The following is a 12,124-nucleotide window of genomic DNA, read 5'->3' as shown; positions in this document are numbered from 1 at the left end:
GTGACTAGTATCTATCCTAGCTGATCCTTTATACATGGCATAGACATAAGGCTGTATGTGGCTATGGAGATACATAGACCCTTTCAATCATAAGCAATTCTCAGGGAATTGTACAATTAAAAATATTTTGAGACTACAGGCTTTGCATTTTTTGGATTAAGTTGGTATTCTTATTTTCTCAAAAGTATGCATGTACCTCTGAAAGACTTTCTGCTATTTGCCTGAAACCAAGTTGTAATCAGTTCACATACACGATTTAATGGAAATTCGCTCCATTTGTTGTGTGGGAATTATCCATGCATGTGAAGAAGAAAAGAGATAATTTCTTCTTTTTTTCCATCATTAAACCTGCATTCACTTTTAATTGTTTAGTGGGAGCATCTGTTCACTTTCTTTCATGTTATCAAGTAGTCAATGAGAGAAAAATCTATAAAATTTGAAGGAGATAAATGACAATGACAAGGAAAATTTAGATTGGGTACCATGAAAAATGACTGACTAAAAGACTTGAGGGATAACCTCCAAGAGGAAGTCATGGAGGGTATTAATCTAGAAATGTGCAAAATTCAATTGAAAAAAATTAGTTATCAGCAAGTGTGCATTAGTGAATGCAGCAGAGAACCTAAGCAGGCTATCAGACTTACAGTGAGCCACTACTGCTGCTTCAAACTTGCTCCTGACCATAGAGCCTCAGGGTTAGCAAGATCATGCATTAAAAGACTTAATTAGAGAATGTAATGGAGCAGTAAAGTTGATACCCATCTTTTATATTAAAAAAAATGGTCAAGTGAGCTGCTTTACTAGTCCTAAAACTAATAGTTTGAATCCATGTTTTCTAGAATCACCTAGACTTCCTCTGAGTGGGAAAATAGTTTTTTAAGTACAAATTAAAATATTTTGTGATCATGGAGACAATGAGGGAGATGAAAGAATTTTGTGGGCTAGTGATTCTGAAGATGGAAAGTAGCAGAATTTTAGCTTTTCAAAGAATGCTATTTCTTGAATGTGACAGCATTACCTCCAATACTGGTGTGGTATGCCTTTAGTGCAATCTCCTGGTGATAGTTGATGATTCTTGTAGTTTGATACACATTCAACCTCCTCAAGGATGAGTGGAAAAACAGTGAATCCCTTCTACTTTCTGGACAAATACAGCAGTTGCTAGCCACTATTTAGAACGTGAAAAATATTTCCTCTTTGCACTATAAGTGGTTGTAGCAGAAATTTCTAAGATGTTCAGACAGAGAAATCTTAACAGCTGTGGGCCTCTGTGGTTGAAAAGAAAGCAGGACAGCACCCAAAGACAACTGGACTTCTAGGGCTTTACATAACTCGAGGAAATTTTATTTTGTTATCAAAGCTTATGAAGCTCTATTTTCCTTAAAGATTGTCACACCCATTACACTTCACCCAAGACATGTGCAATGTCCCACTCTTCAGCTTGTCTAAGCTCTTTTGTCACAGCCCATTCCAAAACTTGTCTCTCAATAGATTGTATTTTAAATAGAGACCAAGAAAATATTTTATTTTTTCTGTCACTAAAAGAGTTAGTAAGCAGTCCAAAAGACCTGAAATATTAGGTAATTTTTGAAAAATTTTTTGAATTTTGAAATTAAATCTTTTCTTCTCCAAGAGAGCAAAGAGTAAACCATTTTATTTGGCCTTTTAGCATACTTCTTTGTATCTTTATATATCTCACAGTCCTCACAAATTTGAAGGTTTACAATTTATTTTAACAGAAATTGGCATAACCTAAAGTAATGTCATACTGAATAGCACAACAGACAACTACTAATTTAACTATACAGTTTAAACCTAGATGTGTTTGGTAATTCCTAAGGTCCAAGAACAAAGAAAAGAAACAGAAATCTCTATTCTATTTTCTGAAATCCAAGGTTTTAGTCACCTGCAAGTTAGCCTACTAAAGCCAAATCATCAGAGACAGTTATTGAACAGAATCCTATCTATAAGATGGTTAAAAATTCAACAGCCTAAAAGGTCCAGGGAATAAGATCTTTGTCTTGGCAGCTGTGCCACATCATATATATTACTGAACACAAAATGGAAGTGAAAACGGACTCAATTCTTCTAAAACAAGACCAGCTTTTTTTTCACATTATTGCACTCCAATATGAATCTTACCTCTCTCCCAAGAAGTTATTATTCCATCAAGCACTTCAAATTTGATGGCTGTGTTAGAGTGCAAAAATTCTTAATGCATTTTTGAAATACAAGTTGAAAGCAAAATTAATGTAATTTTGATCCTTTTTTTTTTTTTTTTGGTTTGGTTTGAAGTGGTTGTATGCTTTTTTCCCCAATTAATTTAACATAATCCTGCTAGAACTACAAACAGCTGGGTTTTACTCATTACCTAGGCTACATTAATGCTATTATGTGTATTACCATGCTCCTAGAGATTACTGCTAGGAATACAGCAAACCATAAGGTTTTTCACTCTGCTTTTCTACTTGCTCCTTGATGTCTCTGCATCTGGTATGATGACTTTCTGGTGGAAATGTTCTAACTGCCTCCCTCACAGATCTAGGCAGGATCACCTTGTGAGTAGATTTTTTTATTTTTTCGTTTGGTGGCATGGGGTAAAAGAAGAATTTTAGTAAGATGACTGTGAATCCATCTGAAATGGTGAAGTGCTCATACTTCACCACCACAGTGGTAGTGGTGATGTATGTAAACCTCTAAACCAGAACACGTAATTACATAAATGCCAAGCAATGTAATTTCCGGTCTCTGGCTTTATTGCAGGTGCTCAAAATTGTAACCTCTTTTGAAATTTAACTGGTGTTATATCACACAAGTGACATCTACTGATAAATTTTTGAGCATATAATCATTAAAACTTTGTGATATTTCAGTTGCATAGATCTATTGTAAAAATGTGAGTAGGAAGGAACTGTCCTCATGACAAAGCTGAGTGCTACAACGTTATCAGAACAACAACCTTATCAAAGAATTATTTCCACTGATACACAGTGAAAATGAAAAAGTGAGTACTAATGATGCTCAGAAAGAAATTTAGTATCTCCAAACAACAGTCTTGGGCTGTCACACAAAACTATGTAATGGTGCCTAAATATAAGGGATATACCTCTATTTTAAGTTAGCTACATTTGATGAAGACATCTTACATACCCAAGCCTGGGGGTGGGTATGCTGGTTGGGTTCTAGACTTTTCTATGCAGGAAAGAATACAGGCAGGAATAATATTTCCTTAACAAGGCACCAGAGTATTGCCTCAAAGGTGACTTGTACAGGTGACTTGTACAATGCAAACTGTCAGAACATTTGGGGTTTTGATAAATGAGCCTTATATGCAGGAGCTAGAAACAATTTCCTCAACTGATAACATCAGATCTTTATTTCAAGTACACCTCTAGTTGCAGTCTATATCCCTGCAGTGTGACCATTTTTCCTAATTAAGATTATCATCTCTGCCAGGCTGAACTGTATCTACATCAATTAACTTATTCAAATTGATTATGGAATAGGGCCTAGAAGGAATAATGTGGCACTTAGTGATATTTTCTTTCATATGTCTCTTTACACATGCCTTTGTCCTTTGCTTTCTCTAAAAGGTCTCACTGAATTGCAAATTCCACTCATCTCATTGAGACAAGTGCCAGCCTACAGTGCCTCAACTGTGGGTAGAACACATTATACAACATGGGTACTACTGCAAAACCAGTAATCAAAGTGATAACACTTCCACTTTTCTTATGTTTTCCTTATGTAGGACCAAATTATACTGATTCTTACACAGAGGCCTTTTTAACCCCAGTAGCACTGATGGATGCATGGAGAACAGTGATTTTGAGATTTACAATACTGATGAAAAAAAAAAAAATAGAATTTTTTTTGCACTGAATAACTTATCAAGGTAAGTCTTTCAATCCATTAATATTCATTTCATTAGAGTCTATACAACAATAAAATTACCTGGGAAAAGGAGATTGGCTTGAACAGTGCGAATAGCTTCATGTACTTCAGGGAGAGACTTATCCATGGAAATACTTTATTTTCTTCAGAAATTTTGTTTCCTCCTAAGCCACACCATTTACGAAGAAGGTGGTTACCAATTGCTTTTTTGCAGCAAACACTCTGTTGTAGTGAAGAGCTGCTGTGCAACCAGGATGTTATTTTCTAATATTTTATTAGCAATGTCATGATGATTGACTTACACCTTCTTTCATACATCACTTGCATTTTCAAATTTCCTCATCTTTTTAAACCTTACCAGAACTATTTTGACTTCATGCTGAATATTTGATATTATTAATAGGTTTGTGTAGACTGTGATATAGTAAGCATTTTATCCTAAATAGTTTAAGTTTTGCCACAATGAATGCCAGAGTTCAGACTAATCTCTGGTAATGTAGGAGAAAACTTTTCATGCATGTGTTCTCCTTTGAAGCAGGTGAAAACTACTGTAAAACCTAAGCTGACAGTATACGAACACTGTGCTTCTGCGAGGTCTGTGCTTGCTTGCTAAGAGACATGTGCCAAAGTGGGCATTTGTTTCAAGTATTGTAAAATAAGTTTTCAAAACCTATATGCCCTACACTGTGTAGTCATAACCCCACACTTGGACTTTGTGCTGAGGAAACCTATCTTTTAATCCACTTGGAAAAAAATGATGAGGAACAGTCCAAGGATGAATAAATTGCTGGACTTGTGTCAGTGATATGAGCCTTTGTTTTGTTTTGTTTTTGTGCAGATAAAAAGAATTCTCAGACACAATGGGCATAGGCGGACTTGCCTGACTTTGCCTGTCCCTACCCTAAACAGCACAGCTATGACACAGCAATACACTGAACCAAGTGGTCCAGGAGTCAGGACTGTGTGTAAAAATCAGTGACTACAACATGTTGCAACTTTAAAAAAGACTTTTCAGGTGGTAATGCATCTTTCAACTGAAGTATTGTTCAATTATTTTCAGAAACACTGAAATTAAAATTATTTACAGTTGGTCTTATATTTCTAAACAAATGCCTGAGTCTGTGTAGCCAAAATTATTTCTTTGCAGCTTCCTTGAGGGACAATATGGGAGATGTTAACTTACCCTCCTAAGACAGTTCCAATTTTCTGAATACTTCTGTAGAATTTGCATTCTTATTTCAAGTGAACGTGACAGAAAAATTCTGATGAAACAAAACTGTGTCAAAATTACAATTCATTAAGTTTGAAATATTTGTGCAGGGAGAACACAGCATTTTGGCTTTAATATAATGTCATGCAGTCCAGGAATATGTTCTGCGCAAAACCCATAAACATATACATATATATATGTATATATATACACTCACATTAGAAATACATACTGCCTTTTTTCTTCCTATTCTACAGCTCAGAAACCTGTGTGGTATTATTTTACTGTGCTAGGTTCTTTCTCTATCTGTCAGATAAGATAGGTATGCCTATCAAAATTTAATGATAGGGTAATATTTAATTTTTTTTAATTTACTTTATCCCTTTAGACCCAGCAAATGTATTTTGGGAGTGTGTGGGAATGGACAGGTAGTTTGAAGACACACACAGCTGTATTTATTCAAATAAAAAGGTAAATATTAGCCAATCAGGTAATTTCCTGTCCTGCAAAACATTCTTATAAATGATGCAACCTTGCAAACTCACCTTCTTTATATTAAAGAATTTCCTTTTTTTTCTGTTACTGATATTGGAAGTGGAAAACAAAATTAGACCAATCAGTTTATCTTTTGTTAAAGGTGAGAGAACTGGGGATGATGCCATTCCAGAGCAATGCTGTATTAGGATTACATATGCTGTATATATTCAATGTTTAACAATAATTATAGAAGCATTTTTAGGGCCTGCCCATATTAACTTTTCTTTATTTTGAAGGAAGAAAATATTAAATGCAGTATTGGAGAAATGCTTAGTAGGAAAATACATATTAAAGACATGACAGCAAGTGTCCTTTATTACTGTTGCAGAATTAATGACTATCTTTGGAAGAGCTGGAAAGGGAGTTTTACAGAAGCAAAATTATCAGGGTTTAGTCAGTGATTTTTGTATGTACAGCATTTAGGATAAATGTAAATATATATGTCTAAATTTAAACAGCAACTGTTAATTGTTTTTTAACAAAAAACACTAGTAATCATATTGTTAATTTATTACAATACTGTGCGATTCTGGAAAATGTTTCATTTCTGGAGAATGCCCTCCTATTTAAACAAAGTAAACGCTTTTTAAGTCTTATCCTTGGTATCTCTATCTAAAAGTTTACCCTAGTGAGGAATGTTCATTTATTAACATTGAACTTTGAGCAGGATTGGTTGACACAGTGACTAATTCCAATTAGTGATTAATTACAAATTAGTACCCCTCACTTTAAGTATTGATGAAAGTAGACTGAACTTCAATCATATCATTTCAATTTAACAGAATAACCCCTCAATGTTCCTAGAAGTCATAGTTTTCTTACCAGTGCTTTCACTTGAACAAAAATCTCCCTTGATTTCACTGGAATTTACATAAAGCCAAAACTGGAAACTTTAGAGATCCCTTAGCTACCTTTGACATGTTTTCTGTAATAGATTTTTCTTCTCTAAATTTTCAGTCTGAGAAAATAAGAAGACCATACATATGTCTTTTAGTTATTACATTTATAAAGTTGCTCACTTGGGCTGGAATCCATCACTTCAGCTGTTACTGCTTTCTACATTAATTGTGGTCACCACTACAGAGCAGTTTAGCACCTTCAAAACAAATTCTCCACCAAACCACAACAAGTGCCTGTGAACTTTATGGTTTGCCTGTGAGTAATATTATTGATTGACATACAAATCTGCAGATAGAAGTGATATACTTGCCTATATGTGGGCAAATTTGGACTGCTTATTCACCGCCATGTCCTTTTTTTATACCCATTTGAACTTTGCTTAAACACAAGAATTAAAGGTTTAATTTTTTATATTTGTATATAGAAATATGCATGTTCATTAAAAATTGGAATTAGTGCCTTTCATCAGGAGTTCTGCTTGAACATAATGTAGACAAATGCATATAGCAAAAGAGTAGACATTTAAACCCAGGAACTATACTAGGCCCATTGATACTGCAAGCAAAAAATAATCCAATTTCTCACTTAAAATTATACATAGTGATGACACTTCATTAGTTGTCTTGATGACCTACAATAATGATAAAATTAATGCATTAGTCACATGCAATCAAATTGGCTCACAGTAAGTAATGCAGTCTCATTAGGAACAGCCTTTGTTTCAAAATTTCCCCTTCTTTTCACTGTACAGCAAGTGATGTCATTTGATTGAGGGAAGAAAAGAACTGAATTTCAGAGGGCAAATTGATTATAACAAGACACCTGAAAACACTTTTTTAAAACCAAAATGAATTTCTATGAGGTTTGAGTTTATTGACAGGGCATGACTAAGAATTCAGTGAAAATACACTTGTTCTTTGAAGCATTATAATCAAAAGTAAAATATTTTCTTCTTTTTGTAAGCCTATCTCTATGATATACTTTTGCAGTCCTGTGGCTTTTGTAAAATCACTGTTACTGCTTCTTCAGTCTTATCCTCTACATCTCACAGTCTGCAACTGCTCATGCTTAGGTGTGTTTATGTGGTAATATTAAGTTCAAAGACAATATATCAGGACACCAACTCTTTCAGATCAAATTAAGGAAAACTGCAAATTAGATCATTTTTATACAAATTGGATGCAAATTATTTAGTACTTCTAGCTATATTGGCTTCCAGATATTTGTACAATTAAAATGTTGACATAAAAAGACACGAAGGCTAGCAACAATATCGCTGATGTTTCCATCAACTGTCATGTAAAAAGAGGTTCTCAACTATGACCTTTTTCTGTTTACATTTTATGTTTTCAAGCTCAAAGTTCTCAAAGCTCCAATCTGAATTTAAAATTAGCAGGCACAGTAGAAATTGAAATGTTTCAATGATGTGTGTTACATCCTCTAGGTACTGAAAGAGGAAAAATGTATTGTGCCAAGAATAGCTGCTGCCAGGTTAGGCTATTATAAAATTTCACCGGTTTTCAAAAACTCTGGAATGTGACACACTGCCAAGTGAGCTTTTAGAAGAGAAATCAAGCAACTGATTTTAAAGTGATGTTTACTTTGTATCAATACATTAGAGTACAAATATTAGTGTTAATTCCCCTCCCCCCAACCACACACACTTTACTAGAAGCTCATATTAAGTAACAAAGAAGTCCACTTATTTAGGGAAATATATTGAAAAACTGAGATACAACTTCATATTGTTTCAAAGATACAAATATTAAACCCAATTATCCTGATATTGTTGCTTAAAGGTGTTTTTATCATCATAATATCTTCAGTAACAAAAAGGTTTCTTGAGATTCTTTGCAGCATTGAATGCAACATCAACAAAGATAATACTATAATTTTACTTATATTAATTTATGTATCTATATTACAAGCTAAGGTCATCTGATATGTAGTGAGAGCTTTGAAAACATCCTATTTAATTGCGTATGCCTTTTATTAGTTTATATTTGTATAGTTTCAAGTTATAAATTTATAAAACTATTATAAAAATAAAAATAACTAAATTAAATTCTCATTTTTATTGAGTAGTTGCATACCATAGTTATTTGATTTTATTCTCACTGCTGACATTTAGTTGAATTCCAATGACATCAACACTAACTCAGTAGTCCCACTGTACCTTTCCTGTAGTATATTTACTGATTATTTAACAATATTTAACAACTATTTAACAATAATTAAATATTGCAAAGGGTCTAAAAAACGGAGCTGATATGCAAAAATTGAGTATAAGAATTTTAAATTAACAGCTCTAAGAAGGGACTACTAATACAAAATAATTATAGGAACATTTTGTGAGAAAATACACTCTGTAACATAAAATGCTTAAGAAAAATCTTCTGTAATCTGTATTTTAAAAAGTTCTGAAACCTTGGACTATGTTACTAATATGTAGGGCAAAATAATAACTGTGATGGTCACATAATCATACCCTTGGAGTGTCATAAGTTCTCACTATAAGCCTGCCTGCTGGAAATATTTTGCACAAAGGAAGAGACACATCTCCAGAAGGAACAATAAAGATGATTAATCTGGCAGACAAACTACTGAGTGGTAGGTTTCAACAGCTTCATGTGACTCTAAAATTGCCTTGTTGATTTAGGACAGTAACTATCTGCTTAGCACAATTCCTTTGCCAAGAAAGGATAAGAGTTAATACACCACAAACAGAATCAATATTAAAGAATAGTTTAATATACAGAAAGTCATACACATTATCACTGCTTGAAGTGCCATATGAGGCCACCACCAACAACCACAACTGGATTTTTTATTTCCTCAACTAAGTGATAAATGATTTCAGGGTAGTGTGTTACGATATCCAGAATTTTAAATAGCAAATATTTTAAAACAAAACGTAGCATGAAACAGGAACAGCAGACATAATTATACTATCCTGTGGAGAAAACAAATGGATCTCCATTTTCGGAGTTAGCTACCAACTGGCTTTTATATGATATTATACCCTTCAGACACTTAGGGTACTCCTCTTCTATGGTCAGGCAGGTCTCCTGAAATGAAGTTACCAGAACAAAGACAAAACAGGGAAATTCAGCCTTTTCTTTTGCCTGAGAAGGTTCGTTTCACATATATTCGTAACTGTTATGGCAGATTTTGGCATCTTGATTAAGTGTCTTAAAACCCACACCACTTATCGCTTTGTAATGTTACCCTTGTATTCAGAAGAAGAATTGCTAAACTGTAAATCATCGTCACCAATTCTCCAACACGAGCATAGGACAAGTGAGTTGCATAGAACCAGTGTATGTGAGATATCCTTCTGCTTTGCTGTATTCTGTTGTGTCCTTCCATAGCAATAAAACAGACTACTTTTTCACCCTGCTAGACTGTAATCAACTCACATTTGCATTTTTTAAAAATTAATAGAATTGGAATAAATACATAGACCTACCTTTGTTATTCCCCATTATCATCCTCTACTAGTTTTCATTAAACACAATTTTCAGAAAATGAAAAGGCAAACCAGGTGTTAGATTATTTATGTTTGACAAATTCATATCATTTAAATAATTAAAACTAATTTGTGTTGAGAGCTACAGTTGCATTTTTATTAGAGAAACAAGTACAAACAGGCATCACTACAGAGCTGTTTATTCAATAATGAGATTAAATGAAATGGATTTGGTAGTCTCAATACTTTGATTAATGTGGCAATTGGAACTTCTGTGACCTAATAATGTGGAAACAGCTGCTTACCCACTATAATTCTGTAAAACTTTTTTTCTTTAAAGCGACACATTTTAAATTATCCCTAAAAATATATTGTAAGCAAAATATTGAGTGTTTTCAGTTTAAACAATATTTGCATTATAAACCTGTAATTATACTACTTTTTAATTTAATCACAAAAAAAGTTTCATTTACAAATAGCAGTATATATGTTTATATGTAATGTAAATCTTTCTGAATATCTTTTCCTTTATATAATATAGATGTTATTGTATTAATCTATATAGAAAAAATACTTTACTTTTAAAATAATAAAAAATTCTAAATTAATTATCCTTTAATAGGGAAGTACAATTTTAAGAGAAAAATATATGAATACAGCTACAAGCATAACGTGCTGTGTGTAAAATTGCCTGCCAAGAACCAGTTAAAGCAGCACAGTACTTACCCTTTGAACAAAAGGCATCAACATAAAATTGCAAGAAATTATTATAGACTATTAAATTTTTGAAGAAAAAACAAAGATGCAAAACTTCTGGAAGCAAACATATTTATAGAACTATAATATTGTTCTCTTTTCATGAAAGATTTTTCAACCATTTTTTATTAGAGATGCAGCATATTATATGTACAGGGACTGCATTGCACCAGATAGGGACACGCTAAGCCATGTTATTCTTGCATTTAAAAAATACCATTTGAATCTCTATCACTTATAGAATAAACCAGTCTCAGTTTGTGAATATGTGGTAAACAATATCCCTCAATCCACCCAAAATCCACATCAAAGCATTTAAAATTTGGAGAACGTAGGCATCTTGTCTCAAGTGAAACAGACATTTAGGAGTCAGCAGATGGACTAAAGAGTGTCCAGACAGAAATGTGTGAGCGTTATCAATAAGCATATAGTAATTTGCATGACCCATCCTTAAATTTTTTAATGATACTATGACATAGGGATTCAATTCACTGTAAAATTACTAAAATCTACCAATTGTAATGCTTTCAGACTGTTTATTTTTTTTTTTTCCAATAGAAAAATAAATCTCATACATTCGAAGTGGTACACAAAAAGACTGGGATAAAATTGATCAGATTTCTTGATAGCACCATTTACACATTCTTTAAAGTAAACATTAATATGCACTTTCTTAGAAAGCGATATAAATATATATATATAAATACAGGACGTGCTAACCTCTGTTAACCATCTGAATGTGATGGAATAATCTATTTCTACTGTGCAGGTAGGCTTGTGCATGGTGGTGTGGCAATATAATTTTAAAAGTTTGTTACAGATGTGATGGGAAGCTGGAAGGAGTCGAATAAGCAGAAAAAAGAGCTTAGATCTACTGTAAGCAATGAGTCGGAATGAGCCGTTAAAGGTTAGAATTTATCTTTGTTTCTGATCATTCAATGAGAAAAATGACTTCCACAGAAATAGATACCTTAAAACTGCTTGGGGAAAGGGTGGCAAGGGTGAAATAGGATTGAAAGTCCTACAGGTAATAGCAATAACTGGAAGTGCAGACGAAATTGTTCTTCAGACCAAAGAGGAACGCAGCCGTTTAAAAAGTCTAAGTGCAATGCTGTGGTGCTGAAAGAAAAGCTCCTGGTGAAAAAGAAAAAAAGGGCAATGCGGCTCCGAGCGGCAGAGCGGTGGTGCTGAACGGACAGCTCCCGGCGCGGCGGAACGCTCCGGGCTGGCGTGAGGTGTCCGATCTGTATGATAAACAGCACACTGTGTCTCAGAGCGCCCATTCAATCTCAGTAAGTAAATGAAATATTGATTGAAAGTGACCCTGAAACAGAATGCATTAAAAAGACATAGAAAGC

General features: G+C 33.7%; 1 protein-coding gene across 2 annotated transcripts in view; it reads right to left on the bottom strand.

Annotated features, from left to right (window-relative positions):
- Positions 1-11,282: 11,282 nt before the first annotated feature.
- NOVA1 (NOVA alternative splicing regulator 1) overlaps positions 11,283-12,124 on the bottom strand; it is a 149,020-nt gene continuing 148,178 nt past the window's right edge. For both annotated transcript variants that reach the window (XM_085061986.1, XM_085061984.1), the window contains one exon: positions 11,283-12,124. This exon is cut by the window's right edge and continues 3,903 nt beyond it. The gene's annotated coding sequence lies outside the window, so the exon portion shown is untranslated.

The sequence above is a fragment of the Lichenostomus cassidix genome, chromosome 5 (assembly GCF_008360975.1).
Source record: "Lichenostomus cassidix isolate B80296 chromosome 5, HeHo_3.0, whole genome shotgun sequence".
Classification (NCBI taxonomy): Eukaryota; Metazoa; Chordata; class Aves; order Passeriformes; family Meliphagidae; genus Lichenostomus; species Lichenostomus cassidix.
Note: the sequence above shows the minus strand (reverse complement) of the source record. Positions and strands in the feature narration are given on the sequence as shown.